The following is a 25,574-nucleotide window of genomic DNA, read 5'->3' as shown; positions in this document are numbered from 1 at the left end:
ATAGAACCGTGGCCATGTGAGTAACCTTTGTTCTATTTCATATGGGGACTATAGCCGCGTTTCCACCAAAAGTACCCGGAGCTTTTAGTCCCAGGAACTACTTTTCAAGGAACTGAAAGGTTCCTTCAGCCCATTGTTGTCTGCGTTTCCACCACGGTCTAAAGTCCCGCGAAGATGAGGCAAATTAGCCCACTGACTTTTGAAAAAGCGACGTTGTCGTCGGTCCATCTGTCCTATGATTTCTTGTGTAACCCCATACTACAACCAAAGTATCCTACATTATTTTCTAATAACCGGGACAGCCCGGAGGGGTTTATTCCGCTTATATACAACAGGTTACCAACAATGACTATATATGGTTACTTTTGTATTTATTGATTTTTATCGATTTAATCACCTAAAATTGAAATATTCTTCCGCGACTGTTTGGGCATATTTTACCGTTGTCAAGCAAAACTGTCGTTGGTAGTTGGACTTGGACCGTTGTTATGCAACAAATAGGATATAACAGGCCAATAGTCAGATTGTAACTGTTTTATATACCCTCTCAAACACATTCATTATGTTTTTATGCGAACATTCACTTTCATGTCTTGACATCCGAGGCGACAGAATGCATTCACATTCCACAAATAACTGGCAACAACCGCAGAAAACATTCACAGGTCGTAAACAATTTTCTGTTGAATTGATTACTTTCTCATCGTCAATTGCATATAGGCTAATCGCAATATGAACGAAATAGAACGAAACGAAGAATAGAACGAAAACTCGGACTTGCGTGAAAACTTAAATTAGCAGTGGTACAGCCACTGTTTGCTTTCCTTCAAAGTTACTGCTAGCTGAGTAAAATTATGGCAGTGTGAAAAAGCAAAAGGGACGATTACTAGAATTAACCTGTTATTTTACCCTAACAAAAAGTGCAGAAGGTGATTTCCAGTTTGCTTTTACTGTATCACCAATGTAAATTACGCAGAACTACCGCACACCTCACATAACTGTATCAAACGTTTTGAGTCAATTTCAACGGGCTAACAAAGAAAATCAGGAAGAAAATATTCAGCAACCGAATTAAACCGTTTGAATGTTTTGGTACGTAATATGCTGTCCCAGCACGAATGCTTAACATTTTATAAAAACGAATACTAAAGCAAGAAAAGATGAGAAGAACACAAGTTATAATTCCAAGACTTTGGCAGGCTATAACCAAAAGTAGGCTACTCCGCATAACACACACGTTTTTTGATTTCAAGTTATTATGAAAATAAATCGGTTTGCGGCTGCAGATTTTTAAAAATGGCGGTTGAAATAAAACACTGACAGTAGCCTAGTCGACAAATCAGAACTTTTCAGCGCTTGTGGAAAGGCAGTTTATGCTAGTCACGTTCTAATAGATTAGGGATTCAATGTCACCAGGTGAGAGAGGCCTAAGTGTAGTAGTTGTACTTGTGCGTTCCCTATGCCCCCCCTCCCCAGGCTGAATAGTAGTGGTTGAATGTACAGGGGCCACAGGAAACTTAACTGTGTAATCTGAATAGCTATCCCAATTATCCCATGCAGGTTTCCCCCCAAAATTGTTGGTTTTATCATCCTCATTGTCTAATTCCACTAATCCCTCAGGAAGGGGTACCCCTACCGCTGCTATGTGTCCTTGCATGATATCTACTGCTCTCTTGTATTTTCCTACACGGTCTGAATTGCTAGTGTGAGTTCCGGGAGTTGGATTTGGTACATTTACTAATCAAGTAATCATAAGCCGCTTGTGCACGATTCAAGTCATTGACTGTTTTTTTTCTAGTAACGACACAAGATTCTGATTATTGTCTTCTAGCTGTGCAACCTCCTGTCTCAGCTTTATTTGAATCTCCATGTTAAGTGTGCCATTCGCTTTATAACTTTTAAGAGTAACTGCATTCTCTGTGACTTGCTGTTGAAGAGTATGGTTTTCTATCGCTACAACGTCAAATCTCTTTTTAGTCATTTTGTAAGATGCCAGAATCGCTTGCAATGCTGTAGCAATCTTCTCTTTCTTATTTTTAGTTAATTTTGAATAGTTTTCAAACTGAGACGATGCCCACTCGTAAGGCGCGTCTTGGTTTGGTATCCCTTCAAGCACACTGCGTTTGCCATGTTTAGCAATGTACAGGGTTCGTACGGTCATGAAAAACCTGGAAAAGTCATTGAAATTTAAAATGCAATTTCCAGGCCCTGGAAAAGTTATGGAAAATAATATTTTTTGAAAAGTAATGGAAATATAGCTAAAGTTGCATCGAATACAATTGCTAATTAATCCAATCATAAAAATGGTATGTATAGTAATAAAACGTAAATTGGCACGTAACCTTCGCGGTATTTTGGTGGTGTGAGAAGTTAATTCGGTCTGGCTCAGTCTGTTTACAGGCACGCCCAACAGGCACGCTTCTGCTAATGTAGCAGTTAGTAAACATAGGCCCTACTGTGCCAACAATATGCCAGGGAAGTGCAGCTTCAATAATATATCAGGGCTCGAAATTAACTTTTTTACTTGGTAGCACTGGTGCTCCCAATTTCAAAAAGTTAGGAGCACCCACCAAAATGTAAGGAGCACCAACAATATATGCAATAGATTTTTTATTGATAAAAAACGACAATATAACAGTACGGTTTACAAGTAACAGTTAAACTGTCACGCCTAAAAATGTGTCGACTCTTCAAGGAATTGCGTGTTATGCATTCAAACGACAAAGCGCTTCTCGTCACATTAATACCGCTAATTAAATCAACCGCCAGTAAACTGCATCGGAGAAATTAGCTGTTTCAACCGGGTCGCTACACAAAACACTACGTTAATGTTTCAAAAAAAATGCCGTAATCGTTCGCTTCAACTTTTCACCTTTCGATAACGCTAATAAATTGAACAAACTTTTGTCTTCAGGTAACATAAGTAAACGCATTAGCTCTCTGTGTCGCGTGACAGTGGAGTGCTGCAAAAGGGAGTGATTGAAGGCTAATATTAACCAATTTAAAATCAGCATTAAAGGTAAGAATGTCAAGCTCACGATTGGTTAGAAGGGTCACCGTCAGCTCACAAGGCACATACTGAGTGTACTAACTTGCGAATGTACAGAGGAAGAGACGTTCGACTGAAAAAAGAAAAAAAGAAAAGAAGGTTGAATCAGAACAATTATTTGCACTCACACAAATGCTCCCAATTATATTTCGCACATAAATCGCACAGATTAAATTTTGGGAACATATGCGACCAAAATGGTCGCAATTTCGAGCCCTGTTTGAGACATTGACAAAATGTTAAACTATCAGAATTAAAATATGAAAGAATGTATCTAAGTGTGTCTGTCTGGTGTTTATTTGTTTTAGAGAGGCACCATATGTTTCAGATGCAGACCTAATTTTACTTAGTGTTACAATAAATAATTTTAAATTGTCCCGCTGAGATAAAGTCATTTGTTTTGGTCATGGAAATTCAGTTAAAGGTTGTGGAGAAGTCATGGAAAAGTCATTGAAAATCATTGGTGAAAAAGTGTATGAACCCTGAATGTACCTAACCACAAGGTCTTCCATCCTCTAATTTATAGTTAGCTATCACACAATAAACAAACAATATTGCTAAACCAGCGTTACCAACTCAAAAAAAAAAAAATTAATTCGCAATCTAGTCACGTGAATTAGGGTGATATTAGAATAGTTTTTTTTTTTACTACTCAGAGTACACCCAATTTAAGAATCTATGTCTCAGTACTTCGGAACCAATAAATTCTACAGACCAGTTACTTTAGGTCTATGTTCTAATCGTTGCGTTATCTAGTTGCTTTAAGATAAACAACAGCTACCCTGTTCCTGTACTTCGGACACAGGTCGAGGATTCCAGTTACTTTAGGAATACTATTTTAGCATAAAGGTCCCGGTGCTTCGGGCACGATTGATTCTAAAGACCAGTTACTTTAGGCCTACTTGTATCTACAAGTTACAACAGTGCCACACTCTGTCGGGCACGGTCCAGTTGCTCTTAATTCCACTGCTTCGGAATTAAAACTCCTACTGCCAGTATGAAATGATGGTGAAAACAAACAAAACTGTCCCAGTCCTTAAAACTCCTTTCTAGGTTTTTTTAAACGAGGGGGTTCCCTAAAATACAAACCAGCAGCATAAAAGAAGAAACCGCGTTTCTTACCTTAGTGTCCCAGGTTTTTTAGGAATTCCTCGCTGGGTGGCTCACCAGTTGTAAGAAAAAAGGACGTCTCTCGAACGTGATGAAAATGTACAAAGTTTATTTCCAATACCGGCAGTGGCAAAAGCGCACGAATGACACTTTGGATTCGGCAGAGTCCGACTGAACCACGAACCTTTCCACAGGCTGCTTCTTATTCGTTTTCAAAGCTTTGATCAGGAGTGTTGAACACACCTACTAAGAAGGATATAGTCAGTTTCGAACACCTATCAGTTAGGCCGTAGTGTATTGGCCGTCCTGTTGTAATTGAATTAGCACGTCTGTTGACTTGGGTGGTTCCCAATCTCTCACTCCCGGTCGCTATTCTACCATTGTACCAACTGTATTGTGATGAAGATCAAGGGAATGTGTGGGGAAAACAGGACCCAGCCTGGGCCAGAAGAGCTGGGTGTTCTCCTCACACTGTTGAATATTTCTTCAAAATATACACTTCACAGAGTCTGATGCAGCTGGATTTATTGCAGGCAATTCAAATATAACATGCAAGAACCCGGGCTGATCTGCGCATATCAATACAAACACTCTCAAAGCATTCCACAAGACACTTCACAGAAAACACATAAGATGCACACACACACAGACAAGACACACACACACAGACAAGACATACAAGACATACAAGACATTCAAGACATACAAGACATACCGAACTCCCCTGGGGCCGATACCTTTTATCCTATCTTGTTAGCTCCTCCTGTTGTGGAGCTCAAGCTTGGGCTATCCCACAGGTTTACATCATTATACTTGACTCTTTCCCATATACCATTGTTTCTCATTTTTCAGACACCATTATTTCCAAGCCCCCTTCCTTTCTTTAATTAAAAAATAGGCATTCCCTTCTCTTATCGAAGTCTTCCTCCCCTTCATTCCCTTCTCTTATCTAAGTTTTCCTCCCCTTCTTGGCGTAAGACATGTATTCACCTCATTTATCTCCTGCTGGATTTTATCATTCACAACACGTTTGTATGAAAGGCCTAGTTTGTATGCCAGAAGCTGTGCTTTCATTGTATATGGACTTTTGCAGCTTGTGTTGTATATTTAGTGCAAACCTCTACAAATTATTACTGTTTTGACCAAGATCTGGCCATTGCTAGTTCTACATATTCTTCTTTTGTTAATAATATACTCCATCTTGGTGGTGATGGTTGGTGCTCTTAAATGCATTTCCTTCCCACAACAGATTTCTTTGATTCAAATCTTAGTTTTGTACCTCACATTAGAAACATAACTAAGAATGCATTCTACCATCTTAAGAACATTGAACCTTCTTCAAAATCCTGTTCCTGGTCATCTTGTTTGGGGCTGTGCATGGAATTGCTTTCATTCCTGTTTTTCTGACTTTCTTTGAAATCTGTACCTGTTCAGAAAAAGTCAACAATGAAAATAAAGAAACCGATGCTGGGTCAGTGAGCACTTATGATAATCCTGAAATTGATTATGGACCTAATATGGTTGAAGATGGACAATCACAGTTCACATTTTCATCGAATAACCAAATTTGGGTTCACAATGTGTTAGTGTGAATGGGAATTGTAGCTTGGAAATGAAATTTGAACCTGACTGTCGCTGACTTTCAGAAATGATTTTTCTGACATCAGTCCTCCTAATTATGATGTTACAGGTAGGAAAAAGGAAAAACAGTTGGGTAGGAAAAAAGACAGTTAAGGATTCTGGTGGCTCTGCAATACGTGTGAGATAACCATGGAATAGTGGCATCAGTCCTGCAGAATTCTAGATGCTAATAGCCTCCATGCCTTGGAATATATTGGCTGTGCAGGCCACACATGGTAGCACCACTGCTCCATTTAATGATTTAACATTTGTATTTTTTTTTTCTATTTGTATTTTCATGTCCTCATTCAATATCTTTATTACAGGACATTATGAAAATGTGCAATTGTTTCTAAATCATTGGAGAACAATAAAATTTGATTTTTTCAATGCCATTCAGTTTGAATATGCTATAATGTCCAGTTAAAACCCACAATGTAATGAGCTGTGCAGCAATAACTATTTAATATAACTATTTCAAGGTATACTATGTAGGATTTTGCAGACCTTGTAGATTCTGTGTTTGTAAATCTCACTCACACCTCCTTTTTCCTCAAGCCCACCCAAACCTCCGTTGAGGACACACCCTCGAGTGCTACAAGCAAAATGTAAAGCAAAAAGGTAAGGTGCTCGGAGATATAGAAATTTTCACGTTGCCTCACAGCAAGAAGGTCTTGGGTTTGAATCTCGGCTTGGGGCCTTTCTCTGTGGAGTTTGCATGTTCTCCCTGTGTCCGCGTGGGTTTCCTCCGAGTGCTCCGGTTTCCTCCCACAGTCCAAAGACATGCAGGTAGGCGAATTGGAGACTCTAAATTGCCCATTGGTATAAGTGTATGAGTGAATGGTGTGTGTGCCCTGTGATAGGTTGGCGGCCTGTCCACAGTGTATTCCTGCCTCTCGCCCAATGCATGCTGGGATAGGCTCCAGCACCCCCAACGACCCTGCTCAGAATAAGCGGGTATAGATAATGGATGGATGGATGGATGGATGGTTGGTAACAGTAAGTAGGCAGTGTTATAACGGTCTTTACACTGAGTGCACCCTATAGCGGGTGGGAACATCCTATGGTAGAGCCCCTGCCATTTTGTGTTTTTCCTAGTTTAATATTTAGCTATTCTAGGCTCTGTTTCATGAAGCAGAATTACTGAGTTTGCTGGATAACTGCACTGAGTAAAACTAAAAACCCTCCAAAATCTGCAACATGGACTGAAAAAGAGCTATTATGGGTTTTACTCCAGTTATCCAGCTACCTCAGTAATCCTGCTTCCTTTAATACTCCCCTGGAAATTTAGTTAGAATTGGGATGTAAACACAGAATTGCGCATGGAATATGTAACATTAGCAGGCCATAAGTCTATCATAGCTAGCTAATATACTTGTAAAGTGAATGACTTTTTAATGAAGTTCATAACCTTGTCAAAGTAGATAGCAACTTTGTTAGCTCTGTTACAAAGGTGGTTACACTTAATGTCAGCTAGAGAGCATGCATGCTGTAGTGAATTCATTTTTCCTGATTGAAATAAATGCAGGCGAATTACTGAGCTGGCTGAGTTGCAGCTATAAACAGTGATAGCAGTTCCCATAGGGTGGGGGAAGACATCTTGATAGAAGAACAGATTTTTATACAAAAGCTATCCAACCTTGGGGCCAAGGTTGGGTAGCTTTTAAAATAATTTAGGGAAAATTGGGTAGCAGCATTGCTTTGGAATACGCCATGTTAAATTTGTGAGCTAAGATAACCAATATTATTTCTTGTAACTTATTTTTGATATCAGTACTTTTAGTCGCAGGCCTAGATTTGCAAGTCTGAATGACTTATAGATGGTGCTTTGTATGTATGAGTAACTTGGCATTTTTGTACATTGAAAACGTGTTTTTCTTCAGATACTAATTTCCTGTACCCTTTATATCTAACAATCATAATATTGCTCTTTTTGGCATTATACATGATGTCAAAATCTTCACCATACTGGGAACATATCTTCAATAACTGTTGGAGACCAGCACTATAAGGGCAAAAAAAAAAAAAAAAAAAAAACAATTCCTCATACATGAGGTGGTTGATTACAGTATTTCCAATAACGAAACTATTTTACCTGCATGGTCTATTGAGCATATCAGAAAATTAAGATTCTTAATATATATTTAGGTACACATCTATGACACATTTTGTGTGATAATTTCCCATTATATATTTTATCAAATGCTTTAGAAGCATCAATAAAACACTTAAACACTAGAATTTTGTCTTCGATATTTAGGTACTATTTTCTTCAGGGCAAATATACACATTTCTTATATTCTTTTAAAAGCAAAGTGATTGTCAGTGGTAAGAATGTACAATTCAAGCCTGTCCAGCAAGACCCGCTCCAATATTTTAGAAAAAATGCTGGCTAAGACAATAGGTAGATCATCTTCGGAGCTATTTAAGTTAGCAGTCGTGTCTTTAAGTACAGGCAGAAGTATATATACACGGATATAATCTGGTAGGATACCATGAACTGGAAAAACCAGTAAAACAAAAGCAAGACGTGGAATAAGTTTTTGGCTAGCATGTTTTCGGGGTTCTGTAGTAATAAGGTCCATTCCACATACCTTGTTGTCATCAAGCCTCACCAGAGCATGAAGGACCTCCTCTGGCCTAACTACCATGTTCTCAGCCTAGTCAACATTTTCACCCATATATGTATTACTTTTAACACATAGTTGAACAAATCATAATAATGCTGTCACCACAACTCTGACTACTTTCACATCATAGGAACTATTATTTCACAACTTCTTGGCAAGTGAGTTAGTCCTCATCGTATCCTTATTTTTTTAATTCAGTGAAGAGCAGATTTAAATCTTGCACTAGTTTTTTAAGCTCGAACAAGGGCCCTTGTCTAATTCTTCCTAACTGTGCCTAACTTTTAAATGTGTCTCTAGCTGCAGCATGTAACTCAGCCACATAGTCATTCCAGTGAGGTTTAATATTATGCACCTTATTTTTTGATTTACAAAATAGCTTTCTAGAAGCATTGACAGATTCCACAAATATTACTGTACATGAAACATAGATCTTTACTATGTTGGTCATTATTACAGTTTATGTCACATCACCCCAATGCATATCTTGGTAAGTCTAGCAGCTTTTCTGCTTGAGTAGTGTATCTGTTATTATCATCCATCACTGTGTTAGCATTATTACCAGCAACAGATAACACAGATATATTCTCAACATTTAAGTACAGAGAAAGCATGTATAAATATTTTTTTAAATTAAGAAAGAATACTAAATACTCTTTTTCAAACCTAAGACAGATGGTACATAAAATGAGAACCCAAAAGATATTTCAAAGTATGCATTGGAATTCTATGGTCATTTTTATACCAGTGATAAATGTCCCGTCAGTGACACGCCTGCTCTTAAAGACTGTACATTGTATATTGATGGAGAATTCCAATTTATGTTACACAGACATTTCTGTTACTGCAATTAAGAAGGGTATCTGCAAACTAAATGGGAATAAATATCCAGGGAATGATGTGTTGACCAGTGACTTCTAAAAAACATTTCTGGATGACATTGAGGTATTTGTTTAGAACATTTTTATTGGAGTTTTTACTTGTTTACTCGGAAGATTATTCTTCCATAAGACGTGTCTTATTATTAATCATAAATGCTAAAAAATTAATTTAATTAATGTAATTTTTCTTTTAATAAGTAATTCCCCAGATAGTGTGAAGTTAAATTTTAAGCACACTTGCCTGCTTAATTGTTTCATTTGTGTGTTGTTGTTTTTTTCTTGGTTCAGTTTTTTGAAGTTGCTAGCTGCGTGCAAGCTCAATAGTAGCACAACTAAGTAACATGGCTTTTAACTGTATACAGTGGTTTGCAAAAGCTTGTGCACTCCTGGTCAAATGTACATGTTTTGTTAATTTTCATAAAACTTCTACACATGCACATTTTTTAGTTACTTTGTTCTATATGTTAAATTCAATATGTTAAAAGAAAATAAAAACTAATTGTGCATTAAAATATAAAGAAATATGTCTTGTTTCAGTTCCCAGCAGAGGTTGTATTAATTTCATTTCACGTAGAATATTGAAGTAATTGTTTAATTAACCTTAATTACACATAGTACACATATTGTTTTTGTACTCAAGCCTGCTGTAAATGTTTCTCAGCCTCATAATGGATTCCTTGACTTTCATTTTCATGACTTCTCATGTTGCAAACACCAATAACAGAGTCCAAAGGCAATCAAAAGCCTAGAATCAAGGCTAGATACTTAAAGCTGTCTTATACCTGCATGAAGGAAGCAATTGGACACACTTGACTATTCAGAAACCCCTCTTATGCCATTCGTCCCATAAGTTATGATGCCCTAAAATAGGGGGACTATTTATAAAAAGTGCTGTAATGTCTACATGGTGAAACCAAAATGTGGCCACATTCTACCCTTTTTCAAAAGGATACTTCCAGCAGGATAGTGCGCCATGTCACAAAGCACAACGTTTACTCCTTATGGCCAGTATAAAAACTGCTGTGATTCTTTGCAGCATAGTTTCAACAAGGTGCTGTAAATATTTCTTAGGGATTTTGGCCCATGCTGACTTCATAACATCACTCAGTTCCTCCCCACTATAGCCTCATCTTCCAGTTCTTAGCTGAGAGAAGTGGAACTCGGCGTGGTCTTCTGCTGCTGTAGCCCATCTGCTTCAAGGTACGACATGTAGTGCATTCCAATATGCCTTTATGCACACCACTATTGTAAAATAAGCTGTTATTTATTGCATTTCTGTTTGCTTGAACAAGTCTGCCCATTGTCCCCTGACCTCTCTCATTAACAAGGTGTTCTAAGCCATAGAAAAGCCGCTCTTTGGATTTTTTTGTTTATTGCACCATTCTCTGCAAATGCTAGAGACTGTAGTGCATAAAAATTCTGGGAGGGCTGCTGTTTCTGAGATGCTGGAGCAACTGTTTCTGGTACCAATAATCATACCATGGTTAAAGTCCCTTAGGTCACAGATCTCAGCCATTCTAATGTTTGGTCAAAAAAAAAACTAAACATCTTCACGATGTCCGCATGCTTTATACACTGAGATGTGGCCACACAATTTGTTCTTTGGAGGAGCAGGCTCTTTGCGTTAAAACAAGCAGGTGTAACAAATAAAGTGGCCGGTGAGTATGTGTGAGTGTGTGTGTGTGTATACATATATATACATATATATATATATATATATATATATATATATATATATATATAGAGAGAGAGAGAGAGAGAGAGAGAGAGAGAGAGAGAGCTACATGAATAAAACAGTCATTATAATTATTTGTATTTTTATTTATATTACCATGGGTTTTTTTTTTTTACTTTGTTTTCATTTACAATTGTTTTGATGAGTCAGTATTCCTTCCTTTATTTTAAAGTTTTATTTATTATTATACAACATCTTTTCAGATTCTTGAATATGTTTGTTCTGTTTTTAAACAAAGATTATTTTTCTTTATAAAAACAATCCCAACAACTGCTGTAGTTTGAAGAGGAAATGTCTAAAATTGTGTGAACTCATCTTTCTTTTTTTCAGTCAAACTCATTGGTAATTTTATACATCCTTTTGAAATCGGCACTGTTCTCTTTCCTCCACGATTGATACTAAAGTAAACAGAGTGCTGTTTGGGTCAAGAAATTTAACAAGGGGAACATTGACTCCTGTCTCTTGAAAGATGAGGTTCTGCAGAGTCATGGCCACCATTGAGTCGACACCCAGAGCAGCCAGTGCTGTATCATCACTCAGCTCTTCAAAGTCTACATTGCAAGTCTCATGGATCGTGGTCCTGACACAGTCCCCTGCCGAAGAGGGTGTAGGTGACAGCTGGGCTCTGGGTTCTGTGCATATGTTTCTCAGTTCTTCATTTACCAAAGCTGACAGACGTATATTCAGGGAGGTGTTTTGAGACAGCACGTGATTTCTAAGGTTTTTGAAGCTGAACTTGCACACAACCTGTTGAGCATTGTTTTTCAACAAACATTGCTCCAGACCATCATGAAATTCTGCCACATTCATCACTATCATTCCCTTTGTCTCCAAAAATCTCTGCAAAGAATCCTTGTTCAATAGGAGGCCCAGGTTCAAAGCCCCCCAGTTAATAGACTGTGCAGCCAGTCCAAGCCTCCTCCAATAATGGCAAAACATGTCCAGGAAGTAATTGGCAGCGGCATAGTTTGTTTGAGTGGAATTGCCAATGAAAGAGGAGATGGAAGAGTAGCACACAAAATAGTCCAGTTTGCAGTGCATTGTTGCATGATGGAGATTTAAAGCACCATTAATCTTTGGCCTGAACACTTTTTCATAGTGTGACTTGTTGAGAGTTTCAAGTTAGACCATCATGCAGGACAACTGCACTGTGAAATATCCCTCTAATTGGACAGGAAGGAAACCTCTGTTCAATCTCAACGACTGCCTTCACAACCTGTTCTGAAAGGGAGACGTCACACTGTATGCTGATGATGGACACGCCGTATCGATTCTGCAGGGTGAATATCTCATTCTGCAAATGAGATGAAGACCTTCTGCTTAGAATGGCAATGCATCCACCTCCTCTTTGAGCAATGAACTTCACTGTTTCAAACCCCAGCCCAGAAAGACCCCCCGTCACTATGTACACAGACTTCTGCAGGAAAAGTTGTTTTGGCTTCTCTTGTATTGGAAGGTGAGATACCTCATCCTTGGTTTTTCCATCAAGCACAACTATGGATGTGGTGTCTGAGCAAAAGTAGGATTTTGATACCTGAACAGGCAGGCAATCAATGCTTCCGGAAGTCTTTCTTTGAAAGACAATGTTTTTCAGTTCCGGAACTTCAATCAATCGCATTGATTTCAGCCAGCTGTTGATCAATCTTTTTTGCTTCTTTAGGTATGCTTTCTGGAACAGATGAGCCACCTGAACAATCTGAACACAAACATTTTCACTATCTGTTCTTAACATGTTTCGCAAAAGAATAGGTGGCATCTGGTTATCATACACTAAAACAATGTTTCTGGCAGTAGAAACACTGCAAGCTTTATCAACCAAAGATGCATCAAATGGAGGCAAAAGTACAAATGCATCGCACTTTTTCACATTTTGTAGCAGTCCGCTAAGTTGGGTCCCTACAATGACATTCCACCCTGACTGATTTGCGGTAAGCATCAGCACCTGCACCAGATATGAATCCGGTTCAAGAGAAATAATGGCCAACTTTTTATTTTCTATTACTTTCGGAAGGACACAATGCAATATTTCCCATGCAAGGACAAAGAAGGAAATGCATGGTACTACCTTGAGAAATTGTTCTATAGCATGCAGCTTCTGAAATCACAACCTTTGATGATGCAGTAATGGGGTAACATGAAACAATGTTGTCTCCCAATTTCAGTTTCCCCACATCCTTCCCGACAGCTGTAACAGTTCCACTGAAGTCCAGAGTCAGGAGTTTGTGGTTCTGTGATACGTGTTTGTTCCAGTACATGGTCTGACCAAAGTTCAGATCAGAGACACTGACCGGGAAGTAATCTGATGAATGAACACAGATTTTACTCAGTTGAACCTCAACAGTTTGGTCCTGTATTTGGTCTCCAGGTTCACTACAAGGAATTGCAGACAGCTTTGTCATTCTGTAAGGGTCAGTAGTCTGCAGGATGAGATTCTCAGACCCTGAAGAGTAAACTACCCTTTCAGGACTCTCAATGGTTTTAATGGGAGTGCGAGCGATTGTACTTGAATAAATCTGACCATTGCTTATCGTCAGCTCTGAGTATTTGCTGGCTGGGTAGGAACATAAAGTATGAGCTAACGAACTGAGGTCTTCACTTGTCATAGAGGCAAGATCAATTATCTGGAATGACAAACCTAAAAGTTCAGCTGCGCAGGCTCAAGTCATGCCAGAAATGACAAAACCTGGACTGATACGGTCTACTGTCCCCTCTGCTGATCTGTAGGTTATAATTCTGATAGTGTCGGTGTATTTGGTAGTGTTCAGTGCAAAAACAATTTCACGTAAAAGCTCACAGCAGTCGACCAGGTGATCAAGGATCATTTCTGTTTTCAAGTCACTGAGATTTTGAAGGCCAGAAATGAACAAAACATCTTCAAACTTCTTGACACCATCTGGAACCATGAATTCAGTAAACAATTCTGTAACTTTGAAGTTGGATAGTTTTCCAAGTTCCTCGAACTGGATGAAAGTAGAACTTGAGTGTAAATACTGCTGTAAAAAATCAGCCACCCCTAACTGATCAGCAAAAACTAAGGCTTTTGGTTTGTGACAGGGGCTGACATCCTCAGTGGTGGCATGCTGCTCATTGTGAAAGAAGAACATTGTGGAAGAACATCCTCACGTGTCTCAGTTCAACTAAAACATGACCCTCTTTGTCTGTGAAACAGCCCCATACCTCAAACCCATCAGATGTCTCTCTGACTGTTCTCAGATATATGACCATTTCATTCTGCAGGGGACCAGACACAGTGACACAGCCCATGGCGGATGGGAATCCAGGCCTTGATGAAAATCTATTCCCGGCTACAACACCTATCATCTGCATAAATTGATCCAGCACTATAGGGTGAACATAGTAGTCCTGCAGCTGCCTCATCATTTCATCTGGAACCCTGAAGTTCGAAATAGCCTCCTTGAACTCCTCCCCATAGTACACATCTCCCAGCTCTCGGAAGACTGAACCATACTGAAATCCTGCCTGAGAGAGGGCTGTGTAGACCTGCTCCGCCCTTATGACTGATTGGCATCTTTTGAACACAAAATCCAGAGCGATATTCTTTTGCTCAGGAGCCATTGATCCATTTTTCCATTCAATGGCACCTGAGGCATAGGTAGCTGACTGAGAATGTATTTTAAATTCTGCTGTTTCCTCTGATGGCTCAACCTGTACTTTCATTTTGGGGGAGGTCTCACTGAGTACAAATGGACTTTGGAAACTGATACTGAGCTGCAGTGAGCTAAGAGACACATTTGACTTCATACTGGCTATGACAGAAGCTAGAGCCAGTTCAACATACAGAGCACTGGGGGCAAGGGCAATGCCATTGTGTTTGTGTTCACTTAGGTACTTTGTTGCACCTGAGGAAAGATTACAGGTGAACTCTGTGCTGTTGTGCTTTGTGGGTCTTATAATAGGGTGACGGTTACGAGACATTGTTTCATTGCCCTGCCTCACTGTTTCAAAGTACACCTCCTTCTTTACGCAATCAAATTGATACCTTGGGAACGATGTTAGTGGTTCCTCATGTCCTTTATAGAGATGTTCCCAGTTTACATTCACCCCCAGCTCAAAGAGTTTTGACACCGAGGTTAGCAGTGTCTCATGGTCTTTATCTGGTTGCGCAGTGGGGGGCACAGTGATGTCATTCCCTAATGTCTCCATGAGGTTCCTCTGCAGGGCCTTTCTTGGACCTATCTCTACAAAGACTACGTTCTTCTTGTCTTTGGCTACTGATCTCAAAGCTTGTTCAAATGCAACAGGCTCACAAACATTTCTGGTCCAATATTTCCCTGAGCTAAAATCCCCTTGAGAACACTTCTCTCCAGTCATAGTGGAAAACAACTCTGCCTCCATTTCATTCTCTTGCAAAGATCCTACACTGCCCTGTATTTGGTCCAGGATGGTATCCATCAAATGACTGTGGTAAGCAGCAGGGACATCTAAAATGTGGAGGAACAGATTCTTGTCGTTGAAAGAGGTCTTCAGCTTATGGTGAAGACTTTCGACTGCATCTGCTTCACCTGATAGTGTTCAGAACTGAGGGCTGTTGAAGGCAGCTAAGCAGACTTTCCCTGAGTAAGCAGGCAGGAGCCTCAGGATTTCTGATACGGCTATCTTACTGACAACAAGCATCTTCCCTCCTGTGACTTTGCTCTGCAACATACTGCGGAAATAGATCACCTTTACTGCATCCTCAAGAGACAGAAGACCAGAGCAATGGGCAGCAGCAACCTCTCCTACAGAGTGCCCAAGAACAGCATCAGGTCTGATACCCCAGTGCTTTAGAAGGCTGAAAATTCCAACCTGGATAGCAAAGAGAATGGGGTAGACAACATCTGGTTTTGAATAATCATCATTGTCATAGTCATTTTCCAGTTTCTCCAAAATGTTAGTGCTTTTGTAATTATGGAACAGGTTCTCAACCTCTTTCATTTTGTCTCTGAATATGGGATTCTCTTTCAACAGTCCCTTGCACATGCCTCTGTAGGTCACTCCATTTCCACAAAACACAAAAACTAACTTTAAACCTGATTTTAATGGTAAAATGCTTTCGTTCAGTGCCGATCTGAGTTTTTCCTGTAGGTTACTGCGAGAGGATGTCAGAAACACTCTTCTATACCTGTGCTTCATGTGGCTTCTCCGACATGCCGATGTATATGCCAGAGATTGTAAATCTACTGCAGCCAGCTCTTGACTTGTGTCTGCAATTATCATTTCAAATGACTTTTCAGAAGCTGCAGACAACACAAAGAGTTTTGTTGAATCCTGATTGGTGGGTATAGAATAGTCCACCTGCCTGTACTCTCTGACTATGGCATGTGCATTGGTCTCTCCAAACCCAATGTTATTGATACCTGCAGCCCTTTCTGCTGGGCCAGTCTTTTCCCACTTCTCTACTCTAGTGGGAATTTTCAGGTTCAAGACTTTGGCATCGATGCTGGCACTGTCCTCAGAGTGGAATAGAGAGGGAACAATGGTTTCATAGTGCATCATCAGAAGCACCTTGATGAGTCCTGCCACTCCAGCTGCTGATTCAGTGTGCCCGATGTTACCTTTCACTGAGCCAATGCAGAGTGCTTCTCCTGGAGGTCTGGCTTTGGCAATGGCTCTGGAGATGCTGCCTGCTTCTGTTGGATCTCCTGCTGGGGTTCCAGTCCCATGAGCCTCTATGTACTGGACATGTGATGGATCAAACCCTGCAGAGTAAATTCTGTGGAGCAGCTCCTCCTGCTGGGCCATGGACGTCCTGGTGATGTCGCCCCCATGTCGCCCCCAAAACTGAATCTAAGTGAATAACAGATCAGAAAAGTGTTTTGTTGTTTTTTACAAGAGAGAGAAAAAAAACAGATCGCAAGAAAAGTTCATGATCCTGCATAAAAGATAGCTATAAAGATATAAAGGTATATATATACACATGTATTAAAGGGAGAGAGTGGTAGTAGGGTCAACACAAATGAGCTACATCTGTATCGGAAATATTTGAATACTTCCATTTGTTTTTAGAATACTGTATATTACAATAGAGGACTGTGTGATACAGCAGTTTAACAACTAGTCACCATTTAAAGCAGCATCAGGAATCTGGATAAGGAAAAACCTGTGTCAATTTTATGGTAATTTTTTTTCCCACTATCCCATCGTGATTGAATAGTAGCCACCAGACAAGGAAGTAGTTCTTTTTTAAAAGGATAGTGGCCAGACTACCCTCTCTATGTATATTTCACTTTATTCCTAAGGGGAATCAGCGAGGGTAACAGATAGAAATGTGCTCACAGTACAGAAAGTGGCTGCACTGGGAGACTCATATATGAGCTGACAGTCAGCTGCCCTACAGAAACTCAGTATCCCCCAAAAACAAAAAGTGGTGAGAATATGTGGAACAGCTGGCCTAGTCATGTAATTGAGTTCCTAGAGGCGTTCATATTCTTGATGTAAAAGGCTTGATGTAGTGCTGGATGCGCTCTAGTTTGTAGGTAAGTGGTGAATGTAGAAGGGCAGTATTATGTGTTCTTATGTTCTTATAAACACAGTATTACTGCCTCACTTTTTTCAGTGGCTTGAGCAGGATGACCCCACAGCCTTCCCCTCTCCCATAGCCATCTGCTCTGCTGGAGAAAGGTTTGCTGCAGCCGTCGGGTGAGAGCATCTTGGCTTTGCTGAGAGTGACAAAGATCCGTGGCTCAAGGATGCAGCTGACCCCACCACAGACAGCTATCTCACAGTCTCCTGGAAAAACAAGAAGGGTAGCTCAACCATCAACATGACATCACAAACAGACAGAATACAGATTTTCCTTCTGGGTCAGTCTATAACTGCTGTCACAACATGTCAAAAATGTACAGAAAGGTTTGAGTTTAGTGTTGTTTTGTTTGCCCAAAAAACTACCTTCTGAAAAATTGGATTTGATACTTTGTTTTAATGCAATTAACAGACGGCCAACCAAGCAAGACATTAAACCATGCTCTTGAATCACTGTGAGCATTATAGATCCCATGTGTCCATATGTTTTGAAGTGAAGTACCAAAGAGATCAATTAAAAATAATTCTAAAAACTAAGAAAAAGGTTCAACAGAAAGAACTAAAACTGCTATAGCTGTGTGTAAATAACAGGCAGCCTTACCTTGTCCTACCCTGAAAGAAGGCATTTTTATCTCACTAAAAAATTAATAGTTTGTACCAATGAAAACCCCAGTTCTGGTTCCACTGGCCTTCTCCATGGGTATCCCAGCAGTCTCCAGTGCTCTGTAGGTGCACTCCAGCAAGAGCTTCTGCTGGGGATCCATGAGGTCTGCCTCCGTCTCAGTGATTCCAAAGAACTTGTGGTCAAACTCATTCAACCTGGGTATTAAATTGTCCAGCACTTTTATTTCACTACTGCATTGTGTTTCTTTGAGATACATTGAGATTTGTGTTGACTTGCTGCTCAATTCACTATGTTAAATTGTAAGGAAATAAAACTAACAATTGATTTACAAAGAAAAATGAAACAATTGTTTCTATCAGAAAATATCTAAGAGCACAATTGTATGAACAATTTAAATATGTTGGATATGACACTAATGTAAAATTATATTTTTGCTTATAATAAGGAATAAATCTCAACTGCATGCATTTCATCAATATGCAGTTCATAATATACTAGGGTAACTGTAGGGAACTTGTAGCTTACCCATCAATCAGTGCTGCTTTGGCAGTTTGTGTTTTCCCAGCTTTGCTGTCATCAGAATCATACCAGAACGCTGGGTCAAATCGGTCATCTGGAATTTGCACTGTGCAGTTCTTTCCTTCCAGCAGAATCTTCCAGAAATTAGTAAGTCCTTCACCTGGCAGATGTAGGAGTATATTTACTGTCACTATTAGATCACCATCCATTAGTTCTCTAGGCAATTAAAAAGTGCACATATTTAGGGAATTACTTCTTTATGCCTTTATTTTATGGCATCTTTGTAAATATTATGTTAATGTTCAAAGACATATGTCCAGTTCAATGTGCAATTTGATATGACATCTTGGAGTTCTGTACAAAGAGACATAATAAGCTTGATTCTGCCATGGAAGACATGCACAGTTCTTATTATGGTAGACTGGGACACTTTCTATATTCATAACCTGAAAATTGCATCTACTGTACTATTGCTATTTGCACTGGACGCATTTGTTTCTGTCTATTTTCCTGCCAATTTGTATTCACAGTTTTATTGCATATACATGTTCATCCACAGAGGATGAAATAAAGAAAATAAAATCTGAATTCAAATCCAAAAATGTAGCAGACTAATGCATAAGTGATTACAGTCTTGTATTTACAATCTGGTCCCTCATTTATAGAAATGTACACAAAAATATTCTTGAAATGCAGGAAAAAAAAGGCTTGGTTAAAAGTGTACTCATAATTCTGTCAGTCTGCTCGAATTTACTAAAATCAGTTTTTTTTTAAACTTGAAAAACAACTTTTATAGATTTACTCACTATATAGCTCTAAAATGGTGGTATGGATGCATTACATAAATGCAGTACATTCATTTTAAAATTGCTTTAAAATAAGTGCTTTAATGTTTTCGTTTATTTTAACTGAGTACTTTCTAAACAAGCTGTGAAGACAGATACACACTTCCTTTCCAGTACATTATACTGTCCTTAGTTCCAACCAGTCAAGAAATCAATCATTAGCATACCTTTTCCTACAGGTATGAAATGGCAAATTCGTATACTACTGACCATTTGGAAAATTAGATCTATGGCTATTGGGACTCTACAGATCAATGAACTGAACATCTACTGTGCATACTCCATAATGGAGTTGAGTATAATCATTTTTTAAATGGCTATTTGTTTTTACTGGCTGAACAGATGTTGGATCTGAGCTGTAAGTTAAGACTGGAGATTGGAACAATTTATCATTATCATCATCATTATCTCTATCATTTTACTGTGTAGCCCTGAAGTTATGCTGCCAGATAATAGCGCTCATATTTACCCTGATCATCAAAAATATTGAGAAAATGGCAATATTGAATATATTCAATGTTATTCAAAATATGCCAATCACTGTTATAATTTTGAAAATTATCCAACATTTTATGTTGCCTAAATAATTGTGACAAGGCTACCATAGACTGTTGCATTTGATTTACATTGTACTCTGTTTTAAGAAATCAAATAACTTTTTATTTATTTAAAAAAAAAAAAAAAAATTTAAATTAATTTTCATAATCCTCAACATAATACATCAGTTTAATGTTCACATTACCTCAAGGTTAATTGTAAAAGCTACATAAGGCCATTGCATTTGTAATTTACTATGCCATTAAATGCTGGGGAGGTAAATAACAACAATAATAAAAATAATAATAAAGGTTGGGTTGTAGTCTAGAAAAACGTGCTACACAGTTTTTAGTCACCACAACCTTACTGCAAGACTGAAAAGTTGCAAAAATGGCACCTTGCCCACCTTGCCCACCTTGCCTGCCCACCTTGCCTTTAGTTAGATGGATTACACAGATGTGTAAAGCTATGCCTAAATCTTCTTGTAAACAGGCAAAGTAGCCTACATTGGTACACTGGCTGGCACTACTACACACAAACATTTCTTAATACAATATGAAAAAGCACAGAGAAATCAAATCAATAGCTGAACTTGGTGACTGTGCTGTCATTTGTTTTAAGAATTTCAAATATATTTAAAACCTGACTTTCATTTCCCCCTTTTTGACGTAAGTTTGAATTGCCTGAAGGATATTAACTAACTGCACGATATGATGCCAGCATACAGTGAAATAAATCACTGCAATTTCTTTCCCCAAAAAATGTAGCCTATATTGACAACTTTCTGAAAGGCAAATACCTCACCTCCAGGGAAACTGCAACCAATGCCCACAACAGCAACCTCTTCACCTGAGTCTGCCATTTTCAGCTTTCACTCCTTCACAAAATTAAAGTGTGAAAATTATATCTTACACAAGTCACAGGATGGAACACATTTAAAAACTAATTTATGCATGGCTGTAGCATTCAATATCAACAGAAATGGCAAAAATAAATAAGAAAACACAAATTGTGCATTAAAAAATATGAAGTGAAAATATGAAGAAAATACGTATAAGAGTAATTCATAAAATTAGGAGACAGATTCATGTTGATATGGTAAGCAGACTGTTAAATGTTCGGATTCCATGCTTCCTGTGGTTTAAGAGTGAAGTATAATTAACGAAGGATGTGTAGAACTCGTTCACTCCTACAGGATTAACCCCAAAAAGAGTATTATGACCTTAATTTAAACCTGAATCTGAACACACATGAGTAATCTGCACCTGTTGCTACACAATGAAGCCTCTGCGTGCCTGTGGAAAAAACCCATTAGATGTTTTACATTAGGCTATCAATATTTTATATCTTAACTCACCGAATCGCAACGAACATAATTCCATTACCAAACTATTGGAGTTTCATGCTTCAAGCTTTTGAACATCAACTTTATGTATTTAAGTACAATAAATGTACATTTCTAAAGTATGGGCATTTACAATTATAAATTAACTACTTTTATCAGATAAAGTTATCAGAGAATTGTGTCCCAACCTGACACAAAACATTAAGTATAATAAAAGTATAATAAAATATAAACAATAATCAAATAAAAGCCAACAAACTGGTCAGATTTTCACCATGTCTCTGCTTAAGCATTTATAGGACACTCTTAGCCATACCATCTAACATTAATATGTAGCCTGCTTATAAGCAACAAACAGTGCCGATAAGTAATTAGGGTCACAACCAATAATAATAATCAGTACATAATCTTACAACAAAAAGCAACATAGATGAAACAAACATTTAAATTGTTTACAATTGAATCATACAATCATACAAAACTCCAGTTCATGTTTTTGTGGTTAACTGACTCAACCTGTCACTGGCTAGCTTTGAATTAGCCAGATTGAAAAGCAAAATATAAGATAAGACCTTCGTTTTCCATACATACATATGTAAATATGCTAATACTTTACTCCAATACCAATACTCCAAGTAATTGGTATATTTTGAAAGAAAATCTGAAAACCATAACAGGACGCTATTACTGCTAGGATGGTGCCAATGGTTCAGCTTTATTTAAATTAGCTGCAAGGTGAAACAAAAATACAGTGTTCGAATTAAGGGGGGAATTGGGGGGGGTCTGACTCTGACCCCCCTAATTAAGACTTGGACCCGCCCCCAAAAGAGGTAAAAACAACAGGTTGGGGGGGGTCGAAACATATATATTTATTTATATATCCTCCTTACCTGTAATCGTAAATATTACAATATATTTCCCATCAGAGGCGTCATTAGACCCCAACCCTAGTGACGCCACTGACCTGTTGTTTTTACCTCTTTTGGGGGGGGTCCAAGTCTTAATTAGGGGGGTCAGACCCCCCCCAATTCCCCCCATAACCCTGAAAATAATATATATATAACCATTGTTAGACTATGTACAGAAATGTATGTGCATATGCCCAAGTATCATAGAAGTAAAGCCAACGTTACTTTGGACTCCGGTATCAGGTAGACTATAGCACTGCAGTTCTATAGCCAACATCCTTTCATGTGTGCATTACCCTTTGAGGAGAAGGATAGCTACTAGTGCACACAGAGTCTGTTAGCTATCTTAAAATTCATTTCCGTTGAGATGTTGCTGTAACTGGAGTAAAACTAAAATAAAGGGCCAGAGCAACTTTAAGGGGAGCTGGATTATTACAGGCAAAGAAAAGGAACCCTGCGTTAAAACTCCAGACAAGGACTGCCGCCCGACCCTTGTTAAAAATAGGCACTCAATGACTCAAAGCTGACTTTTCTACCCAGGCACAAACAATACGGAAGCTGTTTTCGAACAATGAATGTTATTGAGGTCGAGAGAGCACATTGTGTTTATTCGGGGGACCAAGAAGCATCGAAAGAAATCTTCCGACTCCTTCAGTACCTGGACAGGAATCTTATATTGGAAGCTAGCGGGAAAGATAGACATGCTTGATGGCAAGCCATGAATGTCTTGAGTATATGTCAATAATTGACAAGCTGAGTAATCATCAGATAGGCCTATTCCTTAGCATAGGCCTATATTAAAATTATCACGGTTTTTAACATTGTACCTTTAACCTTAAATATATGAAATGTAACTGAAAATCTGAGGATATAGATGCAAATTTGAGGACCCCGCCCATTGTTGTCTTTAAAATTCTTAGATATTATTCCCACCTCACATTATTTCACAACTTTGAAATGCTCGTAGTAAGCTAGCCCACACTCTTGCTGACCTCTCTATGGAAGGTGTATGGAAGGTGCAGATTCCTGGACATGCGAACAGGACATAATCTATGTGGATTATTCAATACCTTGTCACATTTTGCCATGACAAAATCTGAGCATTAAACTACAGTAGTCTGCTGTGAAAATCACAGGGAACACATGTAGCCCTCTATTGATAACTGTACAAACTGTACATTAAGTTTCAGCATTTTAACAGGTGCTCTTAGCCAGAACAACCATCTGTTTGCACCAGCTTTACAGTAAAAAACACTGCAACCCCAGGGCTTAATATACAGGGTGAAAGGGGGTTACAACCCCCAATATTACAAAACAGGCAAAATAACCCCACAATAATATGTAGCAATATGATGAGAAAAATAATTTCAAATAATAGAGATGGGGATTTCATGATGTGACTGGGATATACTGGTAAAGCTGGGTGTTTGTCACAGAAGTCGCAGGTGCCACAGATTCCATGACATTCCCCATGTTTTGCCATTTCCACAATTTCCTCTGTTTTTAGCGCTGTTGGTTAATGTATTTTTACTTGGGATATTTTTTGCAGCCTGAAATTGAGAAATATGAAAAGGGAGAAAAAACAGAATGTTTTTCTTTTCTTCTTTTTTTTCCCATTTTCTCCCCAATTTAGTCGTTATACAAATTCTCCATGTTTATCACATTCCTGGTCGATGCGCTATCCTCTGTTGGTCTGGGGAGGGTGTAGACTACCACATGCCTCCTCCGATACATGTGGAGTCACCAGCCGCTTCTTTTCACATGACAGCGAGCAGTTTCACTGGGAGAGTGTAACGCGCGCGGAGGTTCACGCTATCTCCCCCAGATCCCCTCCCTGCTGAACAATTGTGAACCCGGGTCTCTGCAGTGGTAGGTGAGTGCTTATACCTCTACAGTACCCAGACGGCCCTGAAAAAACAAAATGTTAGCAACAAACTTACGTAATAGAGCTGTAGAAACATGCAGCTATTGCCGTTGAGTGACTGAACATTGGCATTGAGATTTGGCTTTGATCCGTCTACTGATGGTCTTTCGGTAGGTAAGATTGCAGAAGATATTGTTCTTTGGAAGCATGTATACACATGCATTTTATGACTAACAAAGGTTGACTTTGCTTTGAAAATACTTTATGTTTCCAAACAAATATCAAGCTCCAATATACATGTGAACTGAAACATTACACGAGTTCATTTTTTGCCCAATGGCAAACTCTTAATATACTTTTCAGGCAGCTGCTATAATCTGAAACTGTGGGATTGCAACCTGTTAAGAGAGCTAGCCACTAGGTGGCACTCAGGTTCCAAACACGAAGAAGCAGCGGCCGTAAAACAGGAAGTGATCGATGAAGAGGCACGGGAAAACAGACGTTAGGTTATGCACTGCAGCATTGTTTTATTAGCATGCATTAAAGACGGTTTCTAAACATCGACCTGACTGGATATATGTTTAACACAACCAAAATGTACAGTATCCAATACTGTAGAAAACATATCTTTCCACTTTCTGTAGGGGATGGACACTTGAGATTAGATTTAAATGTTTTAATTTTAATTTTAATTTTTAAATTAAATGTTAAATGAGATTAGATTTATCTACTATTAGGACTTGGTGAGGACTAAATGAGAATGCTCTATGTCCTAATATTTGAAGTCAAAAAAATGAAAGAGGGTGTATTTTCATTTCACTTCACTGTAAATGACTGCTGCAGCTTCGTATTTTTATTTGTAGCCTCAATTATGTTTAGCTCCAAACAAGGTAGAATTAACCTAAAATCTATGCTATCATTGTTATCATTATCATTATTATTATAATTATACAAGAAATTACCTGTGCATTTCCAAATAGGGTATTCGGCTTTGGATAAACCCCTAATTCATATCCATCTGGACCCCTTTCGTTTTAAGGTGCTTTTCAAAGTTTTTATAAGTCATACTTTGAATATAATCTTTCAGTCTTTAAAAATAATGCAGGAACACAGGCACATGATCATCTGGAGGATTAAGAAAGGTTGCATAACCTGTATTATTATTCAAAGATTAGGTCAGTATTTGCATTTAGAATGCTAATCACATTTGTATATTGCATCAGATTCCTCTTACCATTTCAGGGTCAGTGAGCTACGAAGTTACCTGTTCAATCTTAATTGTTGTTAGGGTGTTGTGTTTATTAGGGGAAATTTGGCATCATTTTTCTCTATCTATTTCTGCGTAGTTTTGAAGTCCGCAAGGGAGATAAGTCGGGAAGCATTACTA

The 25,574-nt window shown here is 38.6% G+C and overlaps 1 pseudogene; it reads right to left on the bottom strand.

Moving 5' to 3' along the window:
- Positions 1–11,321: 11,321 nt before the first annotated feature.
- On the bottom strand, positions 11,322–20,932 carry LOC118225297 (annotated as a pseudogene).
- Between the last annotated feature and the right edge of the window lie 4,642 nt (positions 20,933–25,574).

Source organism: Anguilla anguilla, chromosome 4 (assembly GCF_013347855.1).
Source record: "Anguilla anguilla isolate fAngAng1 chromosome 4, fAngAng1.pri, whole genome shotgun sequence".
NCBI classification, from domain to species: domain Eukaryota; kingdom Metazoa; phylum Chordata; class Actinopteri; order Anguilliformes; family Anguillidae; genus Anguilla; species Anguilla anguilla.
Note: the sequence above shows the minus strand (reverse complement) of the source record. Positions and strands in the feature narration are given on the sequence as shown.